This window comes from Acinonyx jubatus, chromosome F2 (genome assembly GCF_027475565.1).
Source record: "Acinonyx jubatus isolate Ajub_Pintada_27869175 chromosome F2, VMU_Ajub_asm_v1.0, whole genome shotgun sequence".
In the NCBI taxonomy this organism is placed as follows: Eukaryota; Metazoa; Chordata; class Mammalia; order Carnivora; family Felidae; genus Acinonyx; species Acinonyx jubatus.
The window spans coordinates 30,927,678-30,954,114 of record NC_069394.1 but is presented as its reverse complement, the minus strand read 5'-3'; the positions used below and the strand labels follow the sequence as shown (position 1 = coordinate 30,954,114).

The window sequence follows — 26,437 nt, the reverse complement described above, 5'->3', positions numbered from 1 at the left end:
TAGGGCGATCCCATCCTGGGGAAGGAGTCGGTTATAACAGTAGAGAACAACATGCAGAGAAAGACATCAATCATAATGCAGATAATATACATCTAAGGAGAATAATGCATCCTGACACTAGTAAGTAGAGGAAGGCTAACAAGAGTTTGTGACTGAGGTGCTAGTCTGCAGGAGTGACTTGGGTCAGCCCTACGCAAAGAGTAGAGCAACACGTATTGAAAGAGAATATGAAATCTGAGAACCATGAAATCTGAGAGAGAATAATTTGTTACAGTTCATTTAAGTTGCTTGGTGATTTTCCTCAAGCTTCTGGTTACAGAGAGTTCTCAGGTGTTGGCTGCAGGCCACTAATTGTCTGCTATCTTCCTAAGGGTGATCTATAGAGAATTATTCTGGTTAGCCGTGACTTTCCATTTCAAGTGGTTGTCAGGTGACAGATGGGCTGCCTTTACTCCAGAATAGTAGATCCAGGTGGTTAGTCCTGCAACCTTGAGAACTGTGGTCATGATTAGCACAACTAGGTAAGGTCCCTTCCAGGGAGGTTTAGGCAGTTCCTTTTTCCAGTCTTTTATCCAAGCCTGATCCCCAGGTTTGTGGGGGAATATAATTATTCCTAGGTGACATTCCATAGATGTCACTCATCTATGTATCTCAAATACAGTTTTATTCCTAGGCAAAATAGGCATCCTGTCACTCATCTATGTATCTCAAATACAGTTTTCCCTAGTCCTTGTAGTTGTTTTTATATTGCTAAATTCCCCAGCTCTGTCAGGTCCCCCTTGAATTTGACTAGTGAAGGGGTCTTCCATATAGGATCTCAAAGGGGGAGAATCCTATTTTTGCCCGGGATGTACAGCATATTTGGAGAAGAGCTAGGGGTAGTATATCTGGCCAGGACAAGTTAGTTTCCTGACATAGTTTGCCATGGCTGATATAAGGGTCTAGTTCATATGTTCCCTGAACTCTGGGGCTGGTAGGCTGCTTTTAAGTACCTTTGGATATCTAGGGCTTTGGCTACTTGTTGCACCACCTCGGCCACAAAGGCTGGGCCATTGTCTGAGCTTATGGTTAACAGTATTCCATGTCTGGGAATGATATCCCTTAGCAAGGCCTTGGGTACTTCTCTTGCCTTTTTGGTGAGTGTGGGATAGACTTTAATCCAGTCCAAAAACATGCAGATTAATACCAAAAAATATTTGTATCCTTTACTGGGTCTTATTTTGATAAACTCTACCTCTAAATCTTTGAAGAGTGCCTGACCACAGTGTTGGATTTCTATGGGCCCAGTGGGGCCTTGTTTGGCATTATTTTGAGCACAGAAGAGGCGGCATTGAGAGACCTAGGCGCAGAGGGATTAGAGTCAAGCAATTACATGGTAATGGCTTAATAAATTTTCAAGGGCAGTTTTTCCTAGGTGGGTAAGCTCATGCTGTAGGAGAGCCACCTGGTATGCTAGCTGCTCCAGTACATGGACTCTTTGGTCTGGAAGTACCCACCATCCTTCTTTTGTCTGGCCTTTTTCCTGTTGTGCCCATTTTGTTTCTTGGATTGTGTACTTTGGGGAAGTTGGCAGTTCTGGGGCCAGCATGATTTTTGAGGGTGTTGTTTGTTTTTCTGCTGCTTGTTTAGCTGTGGTGTCAGCTTGTCGATTCCCTTCTGATGCTGTGTCCTTTCCTCTGGTGTCCCTTGCAGTGGATGACTGCTACCTCCCTTGGTTCCCAGACTGCCATTAATAGCTTTAGGATTTCTTCCCAATTTCTGATTTCTCTTCCTCCTGCGGTCACAAGTTCTCTCTCCTTGTATAGAGCCCCATGTACACGTAGAGTGGCAAAGGCATAGTGCAAATCAGTGTATATGTTGGCCTGTTTATCTTTCCTGAGTTCTAGTGCTCTCAGTAGGGCCCACAGTTCTGCTTTTTGGGCTGACCATCCTCGTGGAAGGGCCTTTGTTTCTGTGACCTCAAAATCAGAGACTACTGCATAACCAGCATATCTTTTGCCTTCGTTCATGAAGCTTCTGCCGTCAGTGTGCAGTATGAGGTCAGGATTTTGTAAGGGCCTGATAGGTCAGGTTGGCTAGAATACACTTCATCAAGTACCTCTAGACAATCATGTTCTGGGGACCCCACCACTGCGGGCAAGAAAGTGGCAGGTTTAGAGTTTTTATAGTTTCCATTCTTATTCACGGGTTCTCACATAACAGTCCCTGATATTGTATGGCCCTCTGGCATCCATCAAGGTAATAACAGAATGGGGAACATTTAGGTTTTACCCCAAATGTGAGTTTGTCTGCTTCCATGATTAAAAGCGTGGTGGCTGTTAGTGCTCTCAGGCAGTGTGGCCACTGAGTCAATCTGCTTTGAAAGGTATGCCACTGGTCTTTGCCAACGTCCAAATTCCTGGGTGAGAACCCCCAGGGCCACTCCCTTCTTAGGTATGAACAGGTTGAAATCTTGTGATACATCTGGGACTCCCAAGGCTAGTGCCTCTGAGTTTTGTTTTGAACTCCTTTTCTTGATTAGGGACCCAGAAAAGGGGTGCTCTCTCTTCCCCTTTCAGTGCCTCAAATATAGGTCTGGCCAACTCAGAGAACCCTGGGATCCGTATTCGACAGAATCCTGCTGCTCCCAGGAACTCTTGGACCTGCTCGCAGGTAGTGGGAACTGGAATGGCACAAACTGCCTGTTGCCTTTGGGCTCCCAGCATCCATTTGCCTTGGGTAATTTTGAAGCCCAAGGATTTAACTTCCTATTGGCAAATCTGTGCCTTTTTCTTTGACACCTTTTTCTTTGATATCCTGCCTCTGCTTTTAGCCTGAATAGGGCTCTGGTTCCCTCCCAGCACTGGGTCTGCATGGGACTGGCTAGCAGAAGATCATCCATACCTTGGAGGAGGATGCATCCTAGGTCCTGTCCCAGAACCTGGCTAAATCATATGCCAAAGCCCAGCTGAATAAGGTTGGTGAATTTTTTTAATCCTTGAGGCAGTCTAGTCCAAGTGAACTGTTCCTTTGCCCCTGTGGTAGGGTTTTCCCATTCAGAAGCAAATAGGGGTTGGCTATTAGGCACTCGCTGGAGACAGAAGAAGGCATCTTTTAAATCTAGGCATGTGAACCATCCTGCTTCCAAGGGTATGAGTCCTAGTAGAGTGTATGGGTTAAGCAATACTGAATGCAGCATGATGGCTGCTTCGTTAGTGGCTCTTAGGTCCTGCACAGGGTGGTAATCATTTGTCCCAGGTTTTTTCATGGGCAGCAGGGGAGTATTCCATGGGGACTGGCATCATTTTACAAGTCCCATTTGAGTAGCCTATGCAAGTGTGTCGGGATCCCCAGGTGTGCCTCTCGTGGGACTATATATTGGCATATTTTGACAGGTTGGGATCCAGGCTTTAGGTCAGTTAATATCAGGGGGTGGTTTTTTGACAGACCAGGGGGTTTCCTTCTACCCCAATTGAAGAGAATTCAGCTTCTAGCTTGGGGGCCCACAGTTGGCTCACTGGGAGGGGAAGTATATAATCTCTATTCCTCTTCCCATGGAATCATCAGGGACAAAATTATGGGTTAGGCTTTTTTGTTTAGGCACAATTGCATCTGTCCATCTGAGAAGGCCATTACTGCACTCAACTTGGCTAGGAGGTCTCTACCTAACAGTGAGACTGAGCAATAGGGTAGATACAGGAATTCATGAACTACTTGGTGACTCCCCCAGTCGGGGACCACAAAATGGCCTTCCAGTTTGCACCCGTGAGGCTCCTGTGATGGTGACTTCTCAACCTGACAAAAGTGCCACCTTGTGTGTCACTGCAGAGTGTTCGGCCTCAGTGTTGACCATGAAGTCTATTGTTTGGCCCCCCACCTTCATTTTGACCATGGGCTCATGGGGGCCTAGTTGGATAGAGCCCAGTCTTTCCCAATCAGAGTCTACTCCTGCCAGTCTGTTCAGGTCAGCCTCAGGTGGTTCTGGTTGGTAGCAGCTGAGTGGAGCAGAGGTTTTTGGTTTCCCTTTTTGGTGGTTAAAGCATTAATTTTTCTACTGTCCAAATTCCTTGCAGTAGGCACGTTGATCCCATCCCAGTGGCACCCTTTTTTGTTTTGCATCCCTCGTGGTGTCTGGGGGGGGCCCTTCCAGAGGGGGTGGAGGCAGCAGCCAAGAGTACTGCCTTTTGTTTCATTCCTCGGGCTGTCTCCTTTTTGGCAGCTTGTTCCCAGTTTACAAAAGCCTTGTTGGTGATTTCCAATAATTCGTTGGCTTTTTTTTCCAGTGAATCCTTCTAATTTTTGGAGCTTCTGTCTAATGTCACTTTGGGCCTGTCCCACAAAGGCAGCATTGACCATGAGCTGATTTTTGAGGGCTTCTGGGTTGAATGGAGTGTAAACTCTGAAGGCTTCACATAATCTTTCATAGAAATCAGACGGACTCTCTTCTGGCTTTTGTAGGACCTTAGATACCTTTGCCACGTTGGTGGTCTTTTTGGCCCCTGCTTTTCCACTCTGGAGGAAGGCAAGTGGGTGTCTTTCTAATCTGGCCCTTTCCATCTCTGTGTTGGGGTCCCAGTGGGGCTCCTCTTGAGGCATAGCCTCCTATACCCAAGCCTCAGCATCTAGATTCCCATCTGGTGCCTCAATATGAAGCCATTTTCTGGCTTCAGTGACAATTTGTTGGCATTCTTTTGTGTTGAAAAGGGTAATAAGCTGCTTACAGTCAACCCAGACAGGGGGGTGAGTCTGGATTATGGATTCTAGGACATCTATCACCGCCTATGGCTTCTCAGAGTAGGGTGGTATGTGGTGTTTCCAGTAGAGGAGGTCAGTAGTGGAGAATGGTTGGTAGTAGAAAACTGATTCCCCCCTCTTGTAGGGTCCCATCAGGGCCTATTCCTGGGGAACCCACAATGGCATCTGTATTGCCATTGGGGGCTTTGGACCTTGAGTCACAGACCTAAGGCATCTTCCTACCAGTTCAGGTGTCCCTGGCTGGGGCGAACCAGCTGCTGGTGGAGGCAAGACCAATGGGGGTGGACTGTCAGGCAGGCAAGGTTCCCCTCCCTCGATTGATGGGATGCTGGGGGCATATGGTGGCAGAAATGGAGGGATTTCTGAATTTTCTTGGAGGATGGGGGGCAGTTTTTTGTTCTGTGAAGTCTTCTCCTTGGCCCATGCCACTAAGACCCTACATTGTTCCTTACTATTAATGCAGAAGTGGACCCAAGGAGGCTTGACTTGGGCTATTTCCAGCCATTGATTAATGTACAGGGTCTCCATTAACTATTTTATAAACAGCTCAGACTGTGGGGACATCTAGGGTGTCCTCAGGGGGCCAGCCTACACCAAATGTGGGCCATTCTAATTCGGAGGGTGTGTAACTTCCTGGGGGTCAATTTGACCCCATGGTCATCTGAAAATCCCTTTTTAAAATTCTTAATCATACATTCTGAAACAGTTGGTTTTGAGAAACTTCCACCCCCCCCCCCCAACCCCTGCCCCTTTCTGGTATACTAGATAGATCCCTCCCAATGTATGGTGTCACAAGACAAACATGAGGGAAGAGATCCCTTCCTCCTCCTGGCCACTCCCCTCACGGGGATTTAGAGGCCTCTTAGCATTGGCAGGTCAGTATAAACCCTTGACTGTGATCAGACGTCTACAGACCTGATTCTGCCTTGAGCTGTATGAGGTCATCACGGAGTCGCAGGATAGGACCCACTCAGGCTCCGTAGCTGAGACCATGGAGCACTTGCACTCACACACACATTCAGACAGACTGCAGACTTCCACCCAGGACTTCCCTGTCCTATTTGGCGACTCTGTCACCCCAGAGGTGATGAGGCACCCCTTCTGCCTCTAGGGTGGGCCTGAACTTGGTCCTGGGTCCCCGGGGACACTTACCCAATCCGATGTCCCATACTGGTAGAATTTTCTGATTCCCCCTGGAGTCCGTCCCAGCGCAGTGAGGGCCAACTATTGCCAGGCCCAGCAAGGGTCCAGGTCCAGTTAAATCACTGGTGCCATGCCTTCCTTTCCATCCCCAGGGGCCTCGAAGCATGGCCTCTGACAATGGTGGCTCAAAGGGCCAGCGCAGCTGTCAATTTTCCCGGCCAATGTACCAAATGTTACAGCAAATACTTGGTGCTGAGGAAGAGACAAGGCACATGCACTGGGGGAATCAGGGAAAGACTGTTTATTGCACACAGGTGCTGGCCCAGCAGAGTCACTTCTAAAGGCTGAGCCCCAAACCTTGCCATCTGCCTCCTTTTATGGATGGGATGGTAGGTGCCCCCTCCCCTTTTTCTTTTGTCTCTCAACCCTCTATCAGTGGTGCTATCCAGGCAGTTGGTGGACACAGGAGGCAAGCAAGATTACAGAAGCCAAAAAGTGTGCAAGGTGAGTATCCAGCCTCCAACATCAGACTGGCCCCTCTTATCTTGTTTTTACTAGCCTTTCTTCTCACCCTGGATAGCAGATAAAGCTCTTCTACGTATAAAGCTCTTCTACGTGTATTTTTGAAAGATCCTACCAAATTTAAGGAAATCAAAAATTAAAAAGTTTAATGACTATCCACGACTGCCCTTCACAGAGGAAGGAGGACCCCAAATTTCCCTGAGGCTCTCCTACAAATGATCTGTGAAAGGCCATTATTCAGGGACTAATAAAAGCCCAGTTGAATTAAATACCCAGAAAAGCTTTTGTTATATAGACTTAAAGATATAAATCTATTTTATTCCATTTTAGTTAAAAATCTGCAATATAAGCAAATTTATTTAAAAAGATGGGCCAGTCCCTTGATATTAAGACTGTAATCTAGTTCTTTGGGGAATTAAAAAAAACTGTGTTTGCTGTCTTTTTCTTTGCAAAAAACTGTCTTTACAAATCTCTACAGAGCCAGAAATGCAACTCCAGAAACAAGTCAAAACCAATGGTTCTTGTAATTCACTTTGATATACAAGTGCTTTGGATTACAAGCATGTTTCTGGAATGAATTATGCTCTCAACCCAAGGTTTTACTGTATTTGGAATTTGGGCTCCTAATGTCTTCCCTACAGGTATTAGTAAAACAAAAGTTATAAGATTTTGTTTGCATCTTGTTTCTGTATGTATGTGAATTATTTTCTCTACCTGTAGATGGTATTGCTAAAATTAATTTGTCAAGGAGCTCTGTTTAGTTATTTTAAAGGCAAGTGCTTATAAGGATTGGGCATTCCAAAATTCAAATGGATAGAAACTAACCCAAATGTATTTTCAAATCTGTGAGATCTGAGAAAATATTTGGTATCAAAGCTAATTTAAGGTTATTGGTTTAATTAAAATAAACATGTCTTTAGAGTTATTAGTATTAAATAGAAGACTCTTATTCTACCTGTTTGCTCAAAGTTAGAAAAAGATTGACTTTGTTAATGCTTTAGGGAAATGTAAATGAGATTAAAAGGTAAAAAGTTTGTTGGCAAAGCTTGGCAATCTGAAACTTTAAATTTTGCTAAGCTAAATGTCACTTAATTCATCATCATTTATTAAATATCTAGATGATTTCCAAATAATAAAATATTTACTACTAAACAGATTTACTTTTGTCTTATAGAGAAATTAAATAGGAGTCTGTTAGTAAACCAGGTTTTTGCTTTATTGAAAAATTATACTATAAAAAGTTACCTTTCTAGACATTATGAGATGTATTCAAAAATTCCTGAGGAATATTGGTATAACAAACAGTTCACAATTACTTATGTTAAAGAGGAAGAACATCCTCTGCCCTTGAAGGCCCTTCTAGATAAACTTGGAATCAAATTAACATGAGACAGATGGAATCTATACAGACATGAAATTCCAAAGACAGCGAGGTAACAGGAATAAAAAGAGGGGTAGGGGGTCGGAGAAAACCATTGGCAGGAACACAAAAGAAGATGTTTTGAAAACAAGGTTGCCCTATTTTGTAGGTAAGTTTCTTAAAGGGGAATTGAAACACAGGCCCTGTATTGAAATACAGGCCCTACTTTCCCATGTAACTTTAGGCAACTGAGGCTGAGGAAGAGAGCTTTTGCTGCATCTACTTGGTTTTGATTGCTTTTAACTAAAAATAAAGTTCATGCCTAACTGGCCCATCTTGGGGTAGACTGCCCTTGGACCCTACAGTTACAATTTAATTTTCACTAAGGGGTAAGAATTCTAATAAATAAGACTACTGGAAATAATGAGAGAAACAACTCTGTGTGCAAGTGAGAAATGGGAATACATTTTTGTTGGATAAAAACAGGACAAAATCCGAATGTAAGATAGAAAGTTGTAGAAGGTTTATGGAAAAGGAATCTTCAGAAATGAATTTTATATACAGTCAGTACTGGCTACAATTTAATATAAAAATACATTGATGCAAAAATAAAATTGTTTTCATGAAAAAAATGGTTTTCTTGAACTACTGATTTGTTCTTAAGAAATTGTGTAAACATGTTTTTCTTTACCTTTAAAGAAAACAAGAATTCTGTGCTTTATCAACATATTTTCCTATGTCTAAGATCTAAATTTTGCTCAAAACTATAACCTTCTGTATTGGCTTTGGTATCCTTTATTGTCAGTTTGATTAAATGGATAATTAAATCTGGTTTCATAATGATAGGATCCTATCTTATCAAATGTCAAAATCTTTTCATGTTTGACCACAGTCTGAGATACTCCTGAGAGCTCCTGGGACATTTTAAAATTTTTTGAGAAATTAAACTAATTAAGCTTATTTGGTATGTTAAATTATATGGAAAGGTTTGTCAAATAGGTGATACTAAATCCTCTTGTAATTTGTACATAAATTGCATTTATGTAGTTATGTTATTAAAATAAATGTTCTAAAAAGAGTACAAAACTCCTAGAAGTCTGATGTCCTTGTGTTATTATCTTGAAGTGTTGTAGGTTACAGAAGTAAGCAAATTTCCTTGTCAATTGCATTGTGATGAACCCTAATGAGATCTTTAACCATGGCCATTTGTAAGTCTTATCATTTACAGTTACTGTTTTACTGAGGCTATTGCAAATGTGTTAAACAAACTCTGAGAACAGGTTTCTCATAACCTTAACGTCATAAAAATTGAACTGGATAAGAATTTCCAGAACTAGTGCAAATACTGTGTTCAAACAGAACAAAAATTAGTAACATGGGAGTAAAAAAAATGGAGAGGATAATTGTAATTTGTGTGACTTTATAAAAAAGTCAGCAATATTTTAATCTGGAAAATATAGTCTTAAAAAAGTTTTCTTTTCAGCTAACTGAATTTCCAGAAATTTGATTGTTCACACAGATATATTCCAATTGAAACATTTATCATTTATCCCTACCTGATTTCAGAATCCAGAATTTTGAAACTGTCAGTGTTCTTATATTTTTATGGCAATAAATTTGCATATGTTCACTAAGAATCCCTTCTTCTTGTGACAGGAAACTACTGGAAATACTGATTATATTACCAAGGCTTTGACTGGAATGGCATGCTTGGGAGAAACATGCATAGGCTCAGATATGACCAGACAGCTTTCAAGAACTAAGCTGGATTTTACGGAGCTAATAAAGCCCCTGGGAAATATCAGCCTGATACTTGCTTACAGAATCCCCAGCAGCCTTACCAGGTGAGTAAAGAAGGTACAGAAACCTAGCAATATGTGGGGGACCTCAAGAAAAAGAGGAATTCACCCATATGTATAGCTATGGAGGTGAGATCTGATGAGAAGTATTTGGCTTTGTTTCTGGCCTTGAGAGGCTGTTAAAAAAAGACCCCTTATATAAAGTACCGGCAAAGCAGGTTTTAAAGAGTCTATATGGTCAATTGCTATTCTTGTAGTACTTATGCAAATAATCAGGCCCAGTTTTTTTGAAACTAGATTTATTTTGCAAACAAATTAATATTGATTTGGCTGTCTTTGGTAGAAATGAGTGTGAATACAGAAAGAAAATGTTTTGATAACTTACCTGAGTAAATATTAGATTTGAATACTGTTCATTAGAAACTAGCCTAGTTCCTGATTTCTTCTAGTTTCCTCCAATGCCTAGCTACGACTCTTCAAATGAATATTTTCATTTTTTCTCTAATCTTTCTGAGTTGGATATATTTGAGAATTTAAACTTTCCTTTTTCCTGAAGCCTGCAAACTAAATACGAATAGCTTGATGTAAACGTCAGAGAAATCACAACAGCTCTTACTCTATCTAAAGATGCTTCAAGCTTGACATCTAGAAATCTTCTTGACTGGCTATTTTCAGAACTCAGAAACTGGTTTCTAATTTGGTTCAATTACTAACCATTGTTTTTCTTTTGTTTCCATATAAAGCCCTCTTATTTAATAACTGATTACTGGAACAATAGGCCTAACTTTGAGAACATACCTGCGTCATCACTTCCTGAAAGAGTTTAATTGAACTGAATATCAGGACTAAGACTGGTTCATACAAGATGAAACCATCTACCAACTCAAACTTTAAGGTATGAAACTTCACATAAGTTTCGGATGAGGGACTATAAGGTTTAAGGGCAGTTTTCCCAAGATGGGCCACCTTGGCATGAATGTTATTTTGAGTTAAAAGCAATCAAAACGTGGCAGATTCAGGAAAACCTTTTTATCTTCCCTTTAGCTGCCTGCCTATACCAGGAAGAGAGCTATTACCAGAGATTCCTCTTTATCTAAAGAACTTACCTGTATGATAGGGTAACCTTTGTTTTCCAAACATCTCCTCGTGCCTTCCTATTAATGGCCATCCTCCCCTACCTCCTGTAGATCAAGATCTCATATAAGCCCCATGTGCCTTACTGTGTTTAGAATTTCATGTCTGAAATTACATTTTATCTTGGCCTGTTAATCTATCCCCTGTCAATTTGGTTCTTAGTCCAGCTGGAAGGACCTTGAACAGCAGAGAAAATCTTTCCTAATATAATCTTCTAAACCATCTTCCCTCATGATTCAGACTGAGTTTACAGTCTGCTTTAACTGTTCATCTGTTTTCTTTCCCATAGAAATGTCTCTTATTAAGTAACACGATTGCTTGTACCATATTGACCTAACCTTTGGAAGCCCACCTGTTACACAGCCTCCTGAAATGAAACACAACTGTTTAATTGAACTTACCTATTCTCAGGGTGATTGGGTGGCTCAGTCAGTTAAGCATCCAGCTTCAGCTCAGGTCATGATCTCACAGTTTGTGCGTTCAAATCCCATGTTGGGCTCCTGTTGACAGCTCAGAGCCTGGAGCTTGCTTTGGATTCTGTGTCTCCCTCTTTCTCTTCACTTCTCCTGCTCATGCTTACACACACTCTCCCTCTTTCTCTTAAAAGTAGATAAAAGTTAAAAAATTTTTTTGAACTTACCTATTCTCAAGATTAAAAGACTGTTTCAGTGAGCTAGAGAGCAATCTCTATGAAAGTTATTGGGCAAATTTCAATGACAGAACAAAAGCAGAACAGAGTGTCCTGCCCCAAAATAAACCTCTTTGGCATAAAGCTTATTTTGAGCTAGTTACTTTTTAAATTTTTTAAGGTTTATTCATTTTTTGATAGAGACAGAGCATGAGTGGGGGAGGGGCAGAGAGAGAGGGAGACACAGAATCTGAAGCAGGCTCTGAGCTGTCAGCCCAGAGCCTGACATGGGGCTCAAACTCACGGACAGTGAGATCATGACCTGAGCTGAAGTCGGACGCCTAACCAACTGAGCCACCCAGGTGCCCCTGAGCTAGTTATTTTTAAGACAATAGCAGATGCAGGAGGAAACCAGTAGAAGTAATCATTTTGTAAGAGTCATTGACATTTATAATGAAAATCTCCATTGATAAGGGTGTCTCCCTTTCTGGACCAGGAAGAGAAGGATGACTAAATCTCTAGAAACTCCTGTCAACCATACCCTTGTTTATTCTGCTGTGACTGATAACCTCCCCTAACATCTTTTGTCTTTATCTAGAGGTGGTTTTTAGGTGGTAGTTTGAGTCATTCCAAGGAGTTACTCAGGTTTCCTTGGTATCTCCCATATATACAGGAGGGGTAGTCATGTTATTAAACTCTGTTTTCTCTATATAGGGGGTGGTATGGCCCAGCAACGAACCCAGAAGGGTAGAGCGAAAATTACTTTTCCTCCCCTACATAATGGACACTCAGACAGTATTACTCTTTCTTTCTGTCTTATGGAATCTTAGAGCTAATGTAATTAAATGTATGATTTCCAAAAATGTATCTTGATTTTATTGATATTCATTCACCTTTAGGGAAGATCTATCAGCCTTATCTCTGTGTTAAGTTGAAAGTTAATTAAAAAAAAATAGTGTGAAGTATAACTCCTACCTATACAAATTAAGTTACTTTCAAGATATGGGAAGTTAGGTCTGATTGTATTTAAAAATGTGAACAATGTTTATGTAACTTTAGTTAGGCAACATCTGGAACTGATCTTCTGAACTTTGATTACCAGAATCAGCCTGATGAATCCCAGATGTTTAAACATGGCTGTGTTTCTTAGACTCACTGGATTATGAGAGTGAATACATGGAAGGAAGGGAAACATTTACAAGAACTAGGTGTCAAAGTGGCCAAAGGGGTATTTGGGTGTTGGCTTAGTTACAGGGGTAGGGGTGGTTACTTCTAAATGAACATCCCCCTTTAAAGTTTAATACATGTTATTTTTAAAAAATGTCCAATATCTGATAACCTCTATAGTATGTATTAATAACTTTCCTATTTGTTCCTGCAAAAGTATATTTTTGTGCATTTACTATAAAGTTTTGTGGTTAGAAAAACAAATAATAAACATTCTCTGCCTATGAGTCACTCAGTTTAGTAAAGGAAATGGGTATGTGAACAGTAATTATAACTGATGTATTAAAGGACTGAGTACAGAAAGTAACCAACAATGTCAGGGAAGGTAGGACAGTTTCAAAGAGAAGGAGACTTGGAACTCAGGCTTTCTGTACATTATTTCTACAAGCTGTATTTAGCTGTGCTAATATAACTTCTACATAATTATATGTCCATTAGATTATGGGACCATTCATCCTGTCATAAAAATTATATTTAAAACAGCAAGTTTTGAAATCATAAAACCAAAGTATTTTTGACAATGCAATCCAGGAACATAATGGTAAAACATGATTAGCAATCATATGGACTTCACATCATTTGGTAAAGGTTCTAGAAAAACAAATGTTTTAGCCTCTCTTTTCCACAAATTGTGCTTTTACATGAAGGAATGCCTTTTTCTTGCTCTCATGCTTACCCAATGTTGTGGACAGGAAAGTAAAATCAAGTGTTCTGAGTTCAGAATTGTTCTAGGAGCCTTAGGGGGAAATGTGTAACTCTTTTGTGACCTAGTTTAGTTTCCATAAAATCTCCATTTTTCCTCCCAAGTAAATATCAAAACTGAGTGAACAGAAAAATAGGAGAGGAACCCAAAAGCGCTATGGACAGTAATTTTGAAAACAAAACAAAACAAAAAACCCAAAACTAAAATGCATTTGTATTAGCACAGTTTCAGAGGTAAAAGAGAGGGATTAAGTATAAAATAATAATGTGATGACAAGAATAGAAAGACTAATTCTTATGCAAAAGTTTTCAATGAAAACTAATGGCACATCAGTCTCAAATGTACTTCAACTTCTTCCTTTTGCCAGCCTTGACTAGCAATTTCACAATTTTATATTATATTCAAGGTCTCAATACCTACTTCTCTATCACTCATCAAATCTGAACTGCCCATTTAGTCTTGTAAATTGTTTCCTCTAAATTAACAAATCTACCTATGTCCACCTGCAGAGAACCCATAACAACAGACCCAGGCTTTTCTTTCTTTTTGGACAGTTTCCTGAGCCTTTTGCTCTTTACCCAGAAAATTCCTATTGTGAAAAATTGACCTGACTAGATCCATTTCTAAAATAGAGCCAGAGTGGTCATTACAGAGAAACTGCCTTACACATCCTTTGTTTAAATTGGGCCAAAACCTTTGGACTAGACAAACTGGCAGATGTTAGAGAAGTCAGTGGGAGAATGGACCTTCTGATCACAAGACTAATCTTGTGGACCTTCTGAAGATGAAACCAGTAGCTAAAACCAGCACTCAATCAACAGATAACCCAAAGTAGTTAACATGTTAATAACCCACCAAAAAAATATTTCTGTACTTCAGATAATGGAAAGGCTCCTTCCTTTCCCTCATAAAAAACCCTGGCTTTCACCCAATAAGTTGGACACTTTTTGAGTTTCTCACTGAATCTGTGCTCCCCTTTTATCCCAGAATAAACACTCACTTGCCTCTCATTGTGGCTTTTTATTTTCAGGTTGATACTAATCTTTCAGTTCCTTAGAAAGGACTCCCTCATTGACTCTAGGGTTGGTAAAATCTGATAAAGTTTTGGGGGTGATGGTGGGTAGTCTGGAGCTGATGGCCAATAAAGAATTCTTGAGGATGTCTCTGGTGCGAAAAGGTGCTTTTATTAAAGCACAGGGACAGGACCTGTGGGCAGAAAGAGCTGCGCTGGGGTCATAATATATACCCTCAGGTTGGGAGGTGGTCAGGGATAGAGTAATTCTCTAAGGTATTTTGGAAGCAAGGTTTCCATGACCTTGAGGGGCTAGCTGTTGCTAGGGAAATGCCATTTATTACCATGGGACCCTTCAGATATATATGAGGGGGCCATAAGCCTGGAGTGTGATTGCCAGCATATATCTTGGGGGAACTGAGATAAAAGAAATTTCCAAAGAAATTGTTATGTGTTAAAAGAGACTTACAAGATTCTCAAGATTGGGATAAAGTGTCATCATCGAGGCAGCTGAGCTCCAAAAGAGAGGTCACTGCCTGTTTCAAGGACTTATCAATGGGTTATAGACAGTAAGGGAATTTAATTTTTCATTTGCCTTAGTTTCCCATATTGCCATGGCAAGCACTCAAGCCCCTTTCCTTTGTTCTTTGGTAGCCACGAGTGTCTGAGGAATATCACACATACTCCACCTGGTGTGTGGTGGGTGGGGGGGGTGCTGTTAGCCTGTACTTTGCTCTCAGCTTGCCCCATACTCCATCAAAATCCACTTGCTACTTATGTCTGTATTACCCCATCTCGTGGTCCCCATCACACCTGAAATGCACACTCAGCGCCTTTCTCACCTGACTAGAAGTTCCAGGAGAACTTCTTTTAGATCTGTATTCCTCATTTTATCTCCAGCTCATTGTACTCACATAGTAGATACTTGTTGAAAGGAATACATTCAATATGTTTATCACCAGAATAGCCTATGCCCTTATAATACATTGATCTATTTGGAAGGTACATCTTACACGTTGGTGCCTTCAACATACTGTTCTCTCTGTCTGGACTAACTTCTCAAAAATGATTACTTCTTCACCTTCAGGTCTCAGCTGCAACCCTACATCTTCATGGAGAACTTCCCTCATCTATCTAAAGGAGAGAGTTATTTTCTATTTATTTTATTTGTTTTCTTTATGGTGTTCATCACAATTTATCATTATATATTGTCATTTTTAAACCTATTCATTTGCTAACTTCAGGGCAGGTTTGGGTCATCCTGTGCCTAGCTGGGTGTTTCATACACAGGCAGATTCTAATTTTTCTTTAGTAAATAAATAGAAGTTGCATATGTGAATGGTGAACATTTCTCTAAATATATTGCATATTTCTTAGGCACAGAGCTGTGGCTTTTCTTCACTGTTATTCTAGTATATAGAATGCTTCTTTATATATATTAATTTTTTAACTAAATTACCGTTCAAATGTTTTAAAATCATCGAAAAGAAAATTTGCAATGTATTAGTCTGTCATTTACACTCAAGTCTAAGGGAGATGAATTGCATGTATAAGACAGGAAAAGATCAATTACCAAAATGCAACTATGTAACTTCTATTTAGTAAAAATTAATAGCTGCTGTACAAGGTGCCATTGCCCTCTCTGAACAAGACAAGCCATCAACTCAAGGGTATTGTAATTGGGGTAGCCATCATTTTATCCTATGATGGAGTTGAACTTCTGTTTTCACCTATTAGGAGTAGCAGCAAATTCAGAATAATCCCCTTTCCAGAGGTCCCCTAGGCCAAACACTCAGGGCCAGACTCCCAGTGCTGCCCTTGGGAATATGTGCCTCAGATTTTCAATTCCGATGTGCAGAGCCTGAGGTCTTCAGTGATGTGAAAGCCTGTCCTCTCCTGAAGCTCCTGGGCAGGGTCACCAGGGACTTGTGAAGCCAGGGGCTAAGCTGTGTCATCTGTTAGAGCACTGCCAGGTGCATTGGGAAAATGCCTCTATAAAACCTTCTTTTACTCTACTGGCACAGTTATTTCCCAGGCTACAGGGGAGTGTAAGGAAAGATTGATCATTTTCTTTCTATCCTTCTAGGTTCCTGGCTGAGGAACTTTTTATAATAGAAGACTAACAGGAGAAAAAATAAGTTTAATAACATGTATACCTTCTGTATATATGGGAGATACCCAGAAAAACCAAGTTAAACTACCTGAAATGGTCCAAACCACCACCTTAAATACTATCTCCAGTTAAAGACAAAAGAAAGATGTTTGGAGGGGAGGCCAGTTATGGGAGATTACCAGGGAAAGTGTAGTAATAAGGGTCGGATTTGTTATACAGATTTAAGTTGTTACCCTTCTCCAAGGAGAAGAGTTTCTGAAGATTTAGAGTGACCTTCTCTTCCAGATACCAAGAGGGAGACACCTTTATGAATGGAGATTTCCTTCATAAATGTAAATATCCCTTACAAACGGGCAATTTACACTTTGTTTTCAGAGATTCTCCTGATGCTCAAAATAATCTTTATGCCACAGAGGCATATTTTGGGGCTGACTATCCCTGCCCCTTTCCACAGTTCCCAAGAGTGGGGCAGGATTGGAATGAGCATCTGCCGACTCCTAGGCTCAGATTCCACTTTCCCAATCCTGGGGCTCCTCTTAGTTTAAACTAAGAAATAGCTTTGTTCTGTTTCTTCTCCCAGGAAATTGAGGCCTCCAAGTTATACCAATATTTGTCAAGTAAAGCAACTTTTAGTGATTCTAAGTATATTTCTCTGCTGAGGATAGAAATGAGTTGGAGTTTGGAATGTACCCCATCTCAGCCACACACCCAGCCTCTTCTGAAAGAGGTGGGCCTTATTTTTTTTTCTATTCTTTCCCCTACCCTTTAAAATATCTTTCTTGCTGAGGCAGAAAGGGGAAATTTCCCCAGTTTAATCTATGTTAGGACAATCTCAACATGTTAGGACAATGAGATGTTTTGTAATAAATGATATGTGCAGAAGGGTACCAGAATATGCCACCCACAAATATGCCTCTTTGGCATATGGATTATTTTGAGCTAAAGGCCACTGAAAACCAGCAGGAGAAGCTCTAAAAACACAGCTTAAGTTTTCCTTTGATAAAAGAAATTTTCATTTGCAGAGATGTCTCCTTTTTTAAACACACTTTCTCTGCTCATCTTCCCTGAACTTTCTTCCTTGCCCAAAAGCCCCAAATCCGTTTACATTTGTTTAACTTAAAATAAACCCAAGTTTGTGTATATTTGTGACGCTAATATTAGTAAACTTCTGCATGTTTTCTCTTGTTAACCAACCGATCTTTGGCTAGTCTAATTCCCCAAGATGGACAATCAATCTATGATGGATAGAGGAATTTTTTTCCCTCCCCTTTAGTAACTGGGGTAGGGAAATGACATTTGGTTGCAGGAAAAAAGATGATTATGGAGAAAATAACCCTGGAATTGAGAGCAGGACAAAACTTGAGCCTGTAGAAATGTGACAGAGAACACAAAGTGAATGTCATAATCTAGGAAAGATAAAGCTGGTAAAAAGCATGGGACGTGACTTGGGAAGAAAGGACTGGAAAGTTAGTGGTGGAGACAGATCATAGACATCCTTGATTAACAAACTAAGGAGCCTCAAATTCCGTTGGGAAAAATAATTTTAAGGAGGCCTGTGGTATATATGTAAAAATGATGGGTTTGTTAGCATTGTTTGAAACTTAAAACGATGACGTTTTGGCATGATTATGGGGTGGTTCAGAGCCAACAGCTGAGAAAGAATTCTAGAAGACCTCTTTGGTGCAAAAAAAGTGGTCTTATTAAAGTATGGGGACAGAACCCATGGGCAGGAAGAGCTGCACTGGGGTCATGACTGGTTATATACCTTCAGGTTGAGAAGGGATTCGGGATAGAGTAAATCCCTAAGGTATTTTGGAAGCAAGGTTTCCAGGACCTTGAGGGGGCTAGCTGTTACTGGGGAAACACCATTTATTATCCTTTAGTAAAACCTCAATCATGGGACCCTTCAGATGTATATCAGGGGGCCATAAGCTTGGAGTATGATTGCCAGCATATATCTTGGGGAGTTTAGATAAAGGAACTTTCTAAAGAAATTTTGGTGGGGTGTCAGGATAATGTTAAGCCAAGATTCCCTTTTTTCCCTAGCAAAGTGTCATCATCCAGGCAGCTGAACTCCTAAAGTTTTCAAGGATTTGTCAATGGGCTGTAGGCAGTAAGGGAATTTAATTTTTCATTTGCCTTAGTTTCCCACATTTCCATGGCAAGCACTTAAACCCCTTTCCTTTGTTCTTGGGTAGCCAGAAGTGTCCGAGGAATATCACACATATTCCACCTGGTGGTGGTGGGGAGGGTGCTGTTAGCCTGTATTTTGCCCTTAGCTTGCCCCTCATCAAAAATATTCTAGGATAGGAATTAATGACAACCTGATTGATTGATTGATTTAAAGACAATCTTAAGCTCCATGTTCAGCACAGAGCCCAATGTGGGGCTTTATCCCACTACCCTGGGATCATGACCTGAGCCCAAATCATGAGTCGGACACTCAACTGATTGAGCCACTGGCTGCCCCAATGAGAACCTAATTTAAAGTAGAAGTAGTGGGAAAGGAAATAAGAAAGATGCAATGAATTACAGAGTTAGAGTGACTGGTAGTGTTGAATCTGAGATGAGAGCAGGGTCAGAGTGGAGGAGATTGTATAGCACTTCCTTGCTGTCTCTGTGAGATTGCTGATCTGTAGAGTGCCAGCAACCAGTCACTTAATACCATCATGGTTCAATAGCAGTGCCTCATTCCCAAACTCCTAATCTGTTCAAAAATTTGCATGGAGCAGCATTCTAAATTAAGCTGGACCTCAAAGTTGTATCCATATCACCTGTGTGTCTGAGCACATGGCTTCCCCAGGTAGCATCATTCTTCTAAGCTAAGCCTTGGTCTGCCTGACCAAAGAAACTTTTTTTTTTCTAAATACTTTTTTTAAGTTTATTTATTTTGAGAGAGACAGAGAGAACACATGGGGCAGAGAAAGGAGAGAGAGAATCCCAAGCAGGCTCTGCAGGGTCAGGGCAGAGCCTGATGTGGGGCTTCAACCCATCAAACTGTGAGATCATGACCTGAACCCAAATCAAGAGTTGGATGGTTAAACGACTGTGCCACCCAGGTGCCCATGACCAAGGAAACTCTTAAAGAAAAATGGCACCAGATGAAGATTGAACTTTATGGAACAAAGTCATTCCTACAAGTATAATTAAATCCATTTATAAAGAGTGTATAATAATAATTATGCATATACTATGCTATTTCAACAGTTTTTAAAGTGATGTAAATTTAAATTAAGTAGACGACTAGATCTCCTATATACAAACAAGTTCAATTTCCATGAGCAAACAATGCTTTGTTTCTCTGACCAACAATTTAACAGATTTAACAGAATGAACCAGCTTCTTTTTTGGTGTTCTGGCTGTAGGAATCCATTGCGTAGGCTGTGGACACAATGTACATGTGCCATGCTGGCACAAATAAACACAATATGGTTGCTACTCCTCATGGAGTTCATATTAGATATTTTAGTCAGTATTGTCCGTATTCAGAACTTTAAAAGGAACACAAAACTTCTCACTGTGAAGCTCTTTTACAACTGAATTTCAATAAAAAATACAACTTTTTAATGATTCGTATGGACAATCCAACATGGTGTTAGCCTTTATATAAGGGACATCTTAAAATTTTGTGTCTTTTCTCCCACCTCCTTGCATTTTAATAACAAATATGTTGTTACTTTCTCCCAATGCTACTTCAAATAATCAATCTGAGCTGTAGAAAATGCTGGAGAGTTTCACCTCAAAAGAAAAATTTTGGCAAGTTTTGAGTAAAAACAGAATTATAATAGAAACCACGATGCATACCTCTACCGCTGAGAGCAGACCTCATGTTTTTACAGTCACCCAGCGCTAATGCAGCAGGAGGGCCTTACCCTGGATTCTTTGTGGCTCCAGACTACTTTATTTCCTTTCTTCTCACCATAGGAGAATGTTTCCTTTTTCCCTGCATCTCAGGGCCTATGAGACAACATTAGCCCTTCTGGCTGTATATCTTTCTATTTATCTTTTCTCTTTCTTCTGTTTAGTCTCTTATTTTCTTATTTCTGCTGTGTGAACAAGACTGGATTCACTTTTCCCTTGAAAGCTGAGGGAATAATAGTTCCTAACCACTTTGAATACCTGTTATGTGCCAGATATTACAGGTGCTTTTCATCCTTTATTTATACTTCTAATAAAACAATCCTGTGAGCATTTTGTGGCTGTGGAAACTGAAGCTCAAAGACTAAAGAAAATGGTAAAGGTCAAGCAGTCAGTTAGTAGCCAAGTTGATGGAAGACCTGAGGACTGTTGCCTTCCAAAGGCCGCTCTCTCTTTACTATGTTAGGAGTGTACCACCTGGTCTAGCCTGGCATGACTTAACTTCCCAGGCATAACTTCTAGTGAGGACTATGGGACTTTTGTCTTTATGTAAAGATGAAGTTTCTTCTTTAATTTTGCTACCATGTCCAGACACTGTACCTACAACTGAGAACCCACTAGACTGTGTGTATTCTTGTCTGACTTCAAAGGTTCTGCTCTTTGCAACTTGTCATACTTTCTATCAGCATGATTGATCAGTTATCACCCATTCACCAACTGCTGGAAGCCAGAGTAAAGTTTGAATTTCAATGGCCAAATATTTTTGAAGTGCTTTCACACTTATAATTGGAACTTTCTGATTTACCTTAAGTACACCTCAGGAAAAACAGCTTAGAAAATAACCGCTAAGACAGTATCTACAGTCAGAATACAATTATAAGAAGCAAAACTCTAGTGTTTTGAAGCAGAGAAGGATTCAAAACAAAGAAGTAGTTCCTGGGAAGGGCCTCTTGGATTGAGCCTCAGACCAGCAACAAGGAACCCACCATCAAAGAAGCTGCTTCCTCTGCCGCAAGCAAGGGGTCGGAATCACAAGGCCACCACAGCACCTAGCAATTGCTGCTGGGCACCCCTATGTTAGCGAGTGGGCACTGGAGCACCATTTCAAAAAGACTCAACATCTCCAGCTAAGACTGTCCCCAGAAAAGGGAAATACATTGGCTTTTACTCCACTTCCATCTTGTGGACTTTGCCTAAATCGATCTCATTGATAAACTGTATCTAAAACCCTAGTCACAAGGGAATTTGAAATATAATTTTTAGTTTTCTAGTTGTTTGGCAGAAACTGCTTTTTAGAAAGCACATGGAAAAAAGGACCAGTAAGCCAATTCTTCGTAGTCGACAGAGGCTTATTTGTAAGGTTTGTTTTCTATTACAGTGAGATAGAGATACCTATAATAACATAAGCTCAAAACACACCACATGAGCAACTCAATTGCTTTGATGATTAGTGTCCTGCTTTACTGGATGTGTACAAGTATTTATGTTTCATCGATGATATTATTTGACAAAGTTTTCCTTTCTCAAATGCATATATGAACTGTTAACTGGAGGGAATCTGTCTTAAACACTCTGACTCCAGGTAGAGGAATTCAAAGTGTAGAATATAAGCTCTACAATTGTTATAGTATAGAGAGACTGGAAGACAATGGAAGAATATCTCCTTGGAACATGCTTGGCCTGTGTTATATTTCAGAATAAATTAAAAAAAAAACAGTATTGCTTGGAATCTAAAACCAATTCAAAGCAAGCTAATTGAGAAGGCATTGGATAGTGGGATCACTAAACAACAGGAACCTAAGGTTCATTATTTGTCTAAAGAGAAAAAGTTTTCTAGAGATTTCAAAAATAGTTATGGTAATGACACAATTCAAGTTGACAATAGAATGAAGATTAAGGCATAAACTTTTCATATCTTTAAATGATGCTTGAAACTAAGTATCCCCCTTAACCAATTTATTGCTGGAAATAGTTATAGAAATAAAAAGGGACATTTTATACGTGAGAATTCTTTCTTTGAATTATGAAGTAGACTATAAACTAGTCATTGCAAACCACTTTATCAAACATACTGATGTTTAAAATGTAGTGAAAGAGACAAATCATCATTCTTCTTTGGAAAAAAAAGTTAATCTTTAAGAAGACTACATATATTACCAACTTTTAAAATCTGTATAATGTAAAATTCTATTTTGGTTCCTTTAAATCCATCTTTATCTTCTTTGTCTACTGTTTCTGACAGGGGTGGTGGGAAAGGTTCCTAAGGCTATTTTGTTCCATTTTTCTAAAGCACTTGTAAAAAGGTTTTCATTTTTGAGTTGCTATTAAATAACTACAAATATTTTAATTTTTTATCTACTTGGCTAATTGGTTTAAGAATTTGAGTCCTGGTATCAGCTTTAGCAACATTTTCTAGGTAGCTCTCTTGAGGCAGGGAAACAAAAGCAAAGATTGACAATTGGGACTACAACAAAATAAAAACCTTGTGCACAGCAAAGGAATCAATAAAACTAAAAGGTTACCTACTTAATGGGAGAAGATATTTGCAAATGACATATTCAATAAATGGTAGGCATCCAAAATATATAAAGAACTTATACAACTCAACACCAAAAAAAAAAAAACAACCCCAAACCCACTATCTATTTCTCCAAAGAAGACATAAAGATGACCTACAGACATATGTAAAGATGCTCATCATCACTCATCAGGGAAATCCGAATCAAAACCACAATGAGATATTATTTCACACCTGTCAGGATGGCTAAAATCAAACACAAGAAGCAACAATACTGGTGAAGATGTGGAGAAAAAGGAACCCTCATGCACTGCTGGTGGGAATGCAAACTGGTATAGCCACTGTGGAGGTTCCTCAAAAAATTAAAAATAGAATTACCATATGATCCACTAATTCTACTACTGAAGAATAGTCAATTACCCAAAGAATGTAAAAACAGTTATTTGAAAAGATATATACACTCCTGTGTTTCTTATAGTAGTATTTATAACCACCAATTTATGGAAGCCAAGTGTCCACTGATCCACTAATAGACAAGTGGACAGAGAAGATGTGAGATAGGTTATATATATATCCATGTATGTATATGCATACATGAATGAAATCTTGCCATTTGCAAGAACATGGATGGATGAATCTAGAGACTATAATGCTAAGTGAAATAAGTCAGAAAAGGCAGATACCATATGATTTCACTCATATGTGGAATTTAAGAAGCAAGACGAGACAAACCAAAAAATGGACTCTTAACTATAGAGAACAAACTGATGGTTACCAGGGGAAGGTAGGCAGGTGGGTGGGTGAAGGGGATTAAAAGTACACTTATAATGAGCACTGAGTAATGTACAGAATTTTTAAATTACTATATTGTACACCTGAAACTAACACAATACTGTATGGTAACTAAACTGGAATTAAAAAAAGAAGAATGTGAGTCCTGGGAATAGGAGGACCCTGAACTCACCTGTGGACATGCCAAATTTAGAGGTACATAGAGAAGAATTTCCTCTAGGGAAAAACAGTAACAAAATCTGGTTGGCAACTCCTATAAATTGAGGAAATGAGACCAAAACCCACATCAAAGTGGGTAGGAGAGGTTGAGACACAATCTTGCCATAAACTCTACCCCCCCTCCCCCTCCACGCAGGAATGCACAATAGGGAGGGGATGCAAAACCCTGAGCTTCTTCCTGAGGCATAAAGGGTTTGAATCCCACATCAAATACCCCAACTTTAAAGATTTACACCTGAGAAATGAGCCCCTAAAACATCTAGCTTTGAAAGCCAATAGGGCTCAGGTCCAAGGGGAGCATGGCTATACTTACAGGGCTCCTGTGCACAGACTCACCTGAACCAAGGTCCAGCACAGGGATAGGTGACTGAAAAGGGCCCAGATATTCTGTACCAGAGTCTTATTTGACTATCTTAAACCATTAGCCTGAGGGGTAGGCATCTAATTTAACACACATCTAGGTGCTTACTGAAATACTCTGCATAGATTGACTTCAGGTCACTGATATCTACTGGAAAGCAACTTGTACACTTCTCTGGCACCTTGATCTTAGCATCTGCCATCGAAGGGACACCTCTATATCACCTGGCTCTGGTGACCAATGGGGCTTACACTCATAGGTCCCACAGGACTGTAACCAATGGAAAAAGAGTTCTTAACTACATACCACCTGTAGGGCAAAGCAGAGAGGCAAGAGAGTGAGGGCTCTAATGTTTCTGTGAAAGATGCCTATTAGCTTATCATCATAGTTGTGGCCTGAAGAACAGCCTTCTAGTTAAATATACATCTGGGGATAATTACTGTCCTCTTCAGAGACTGAGGAAGATGGCAGGCAACCTATTTGGATTCCCCCTCTGCCTACTCCAGGTCACTGGTATCTCTGAAAAAGGAGTTTATGTATAAATCTAGTACTCCAGCTTTTGTGTCTGCTTCCCAGAGGACACATCCCTTGAACTCCTGGCTGCTTATGTTTATGGGTTTAATAGGACAGCAGCAACGTAGGAAACAGGTCTTAACTGGCTATTACCCCAAAGCTTAGAACAGAAGGAATAGACAGAAATGCCAATATCCCAGTCTTTTCCTGAAAGAGGTATATTTTTATATTTTCAATACTGTTGCCTAAGGGTCTGGCTTGTAATCAACCTGAATCTAGGTGCTGACTGTGATCCTCTCCTTTGGATATGTAGAGGTCTTGGTACACCCTCAACCACTAGGAACCACTAAAAATGGCTAATAAAAGATGCTGTTTACACAATCGAAAATGTTTGAAAGACCAAGAACTAGGGCAGAGTTAAATAATAAGGTTCATCTCTTACAGGAGACCATTTCTTGGAGACTATGAGAGTTAGCTGTTTATCTAATGCATAGAAAACAACACAGAGAATTAAGGAAAATGAAGAAATAGAGGAATAGGTTTCAAATGGGGCAAAAAATAAAACCTCAGTAAAAGTTCTCAATAAAATGTAGGTAAGTGATTTATCTGGTAAAGAGTTCACCACAGTGGTCATAAAGATGATCACTGACCTCAGGAGAAGACTGAATGAACAAAGTAAAAATTTCAGCCAAGAGAAAATATAAGAAAGTACCAAATGTAAGTCACAAAGCTGAACAATACAATGACTGAAAGATACAATAAAGCAGATAAGATAATGCAGAAGCAAGGATCAGTGAACTCAAAGATAAGGATATGGCACTCACCCTATTAGAGCAACAAAAATGTTTTTAATGTTTTTTTTTTTTTTTCTGGAAAGAGGGGGAAGGAACAGAGAGAGAGGGAGAGAGAGAATCTGCACTAACAGCGCAGAGTTGGACGTGGGGCTAGAACTCATGAACCATGAGATCATGACCTGAGCTGAAACCAAGAGTTGGTCACTTAACCAACTGAATGACCCAGGCTCCCTTGGGCCCTTAAATTTTTAAAAAACATGAAAAACAGTAAAGATTTACTTAGGGGACTTATGGGACAGTATAGGTGGGCCAAATTTGCACTATGTAAGGGACGCTTATGTATAATTTATATAATATTAATAATTTATGAAGCTAGCATGAAGGTTAAAAGACAAAAGTACACAAGATATGTTTAATTACAATAATTTGTTAATGTACACACAAGCTAAAATGACTGAAATTGTGACATCAAAAACATAAAACATGAGGGAAGGGACTAAATATGTAGAACTTTAGAATGCATTTAAACTAAAGTTGTTATCTTAAAATAGATTGGTATAGATGTAAGTTATATTTTATGCAAACCTCAGTTTTTTTATATAGCCACATTGCAAAAACCTAAAGTAGATACACAAAAGATAAGCTTACCAATACAGAAAATTATCAAATCTTTAATGAAAAGAGCAAAAAAAAAAAAAAAAAAAAAGAAAAATTCTACACCAGCTGGAAATTAATTTAAAAAATGGCCTTGAGTACATATCTAACAGTATTTAAATGAAAATGGATTAAATTTTCTAATGACCAGACAGAGTAACTAAATGGTAAAAACAAAAACAAAAAGACCTATTTATATGCTACCTATAAGAGACTCATTCAGATAAAAGGACACACAGACTGAGACTGTAAGGATGAAAAAGGTATTCCATGCAACTGAAACCCAAAGAAAGCAGGAGTAGCTATATTTAGCTACAAAATAGACTTTAACACAAGGGATATAATAAAGAAGG

At 39.7% G+C, this 26,437-nt stretch overlaps 2 long non-coding RNA genes across 3 annotated transcripts in view; both read left to right on the top strand.

Moving 5' to 3' along the window:
- Positions 1-734: 734 nt before the first annotated feature.
- Positions 735-7,030, top strand: LOC128312802 (uncharacterized). The gene is made up of 3 exons (XR_008292559.1): positions 735-2,652; positions 2,822-2,956; positions 6,314-7,030. It is a non-coding gene; the product is annotated as an uncharacterized LOC128312802 (long non-coding RNA).
- Positions 7,031-8,191: 1,161 nt separating this feature from the next.
- Positions 8,192-26,437, top strand: part of LOC113600613 (uncharacterized) — a 39,921-nt gene continuing 21,675 nt past the window's right edge. For both annotated transcript variants that reach the window (XR_008292634.1, XR_003421688.2), the window contains exons 1-2: positions 8,192-9,603; positions 10,302-10,453. This is a non-coding gene — a long non-coding RNA (uncharacterized LOC113600613). The remainder of the gene's footprint in view (positions 9,604-10,301; positions 10,454-26,437) is intronic.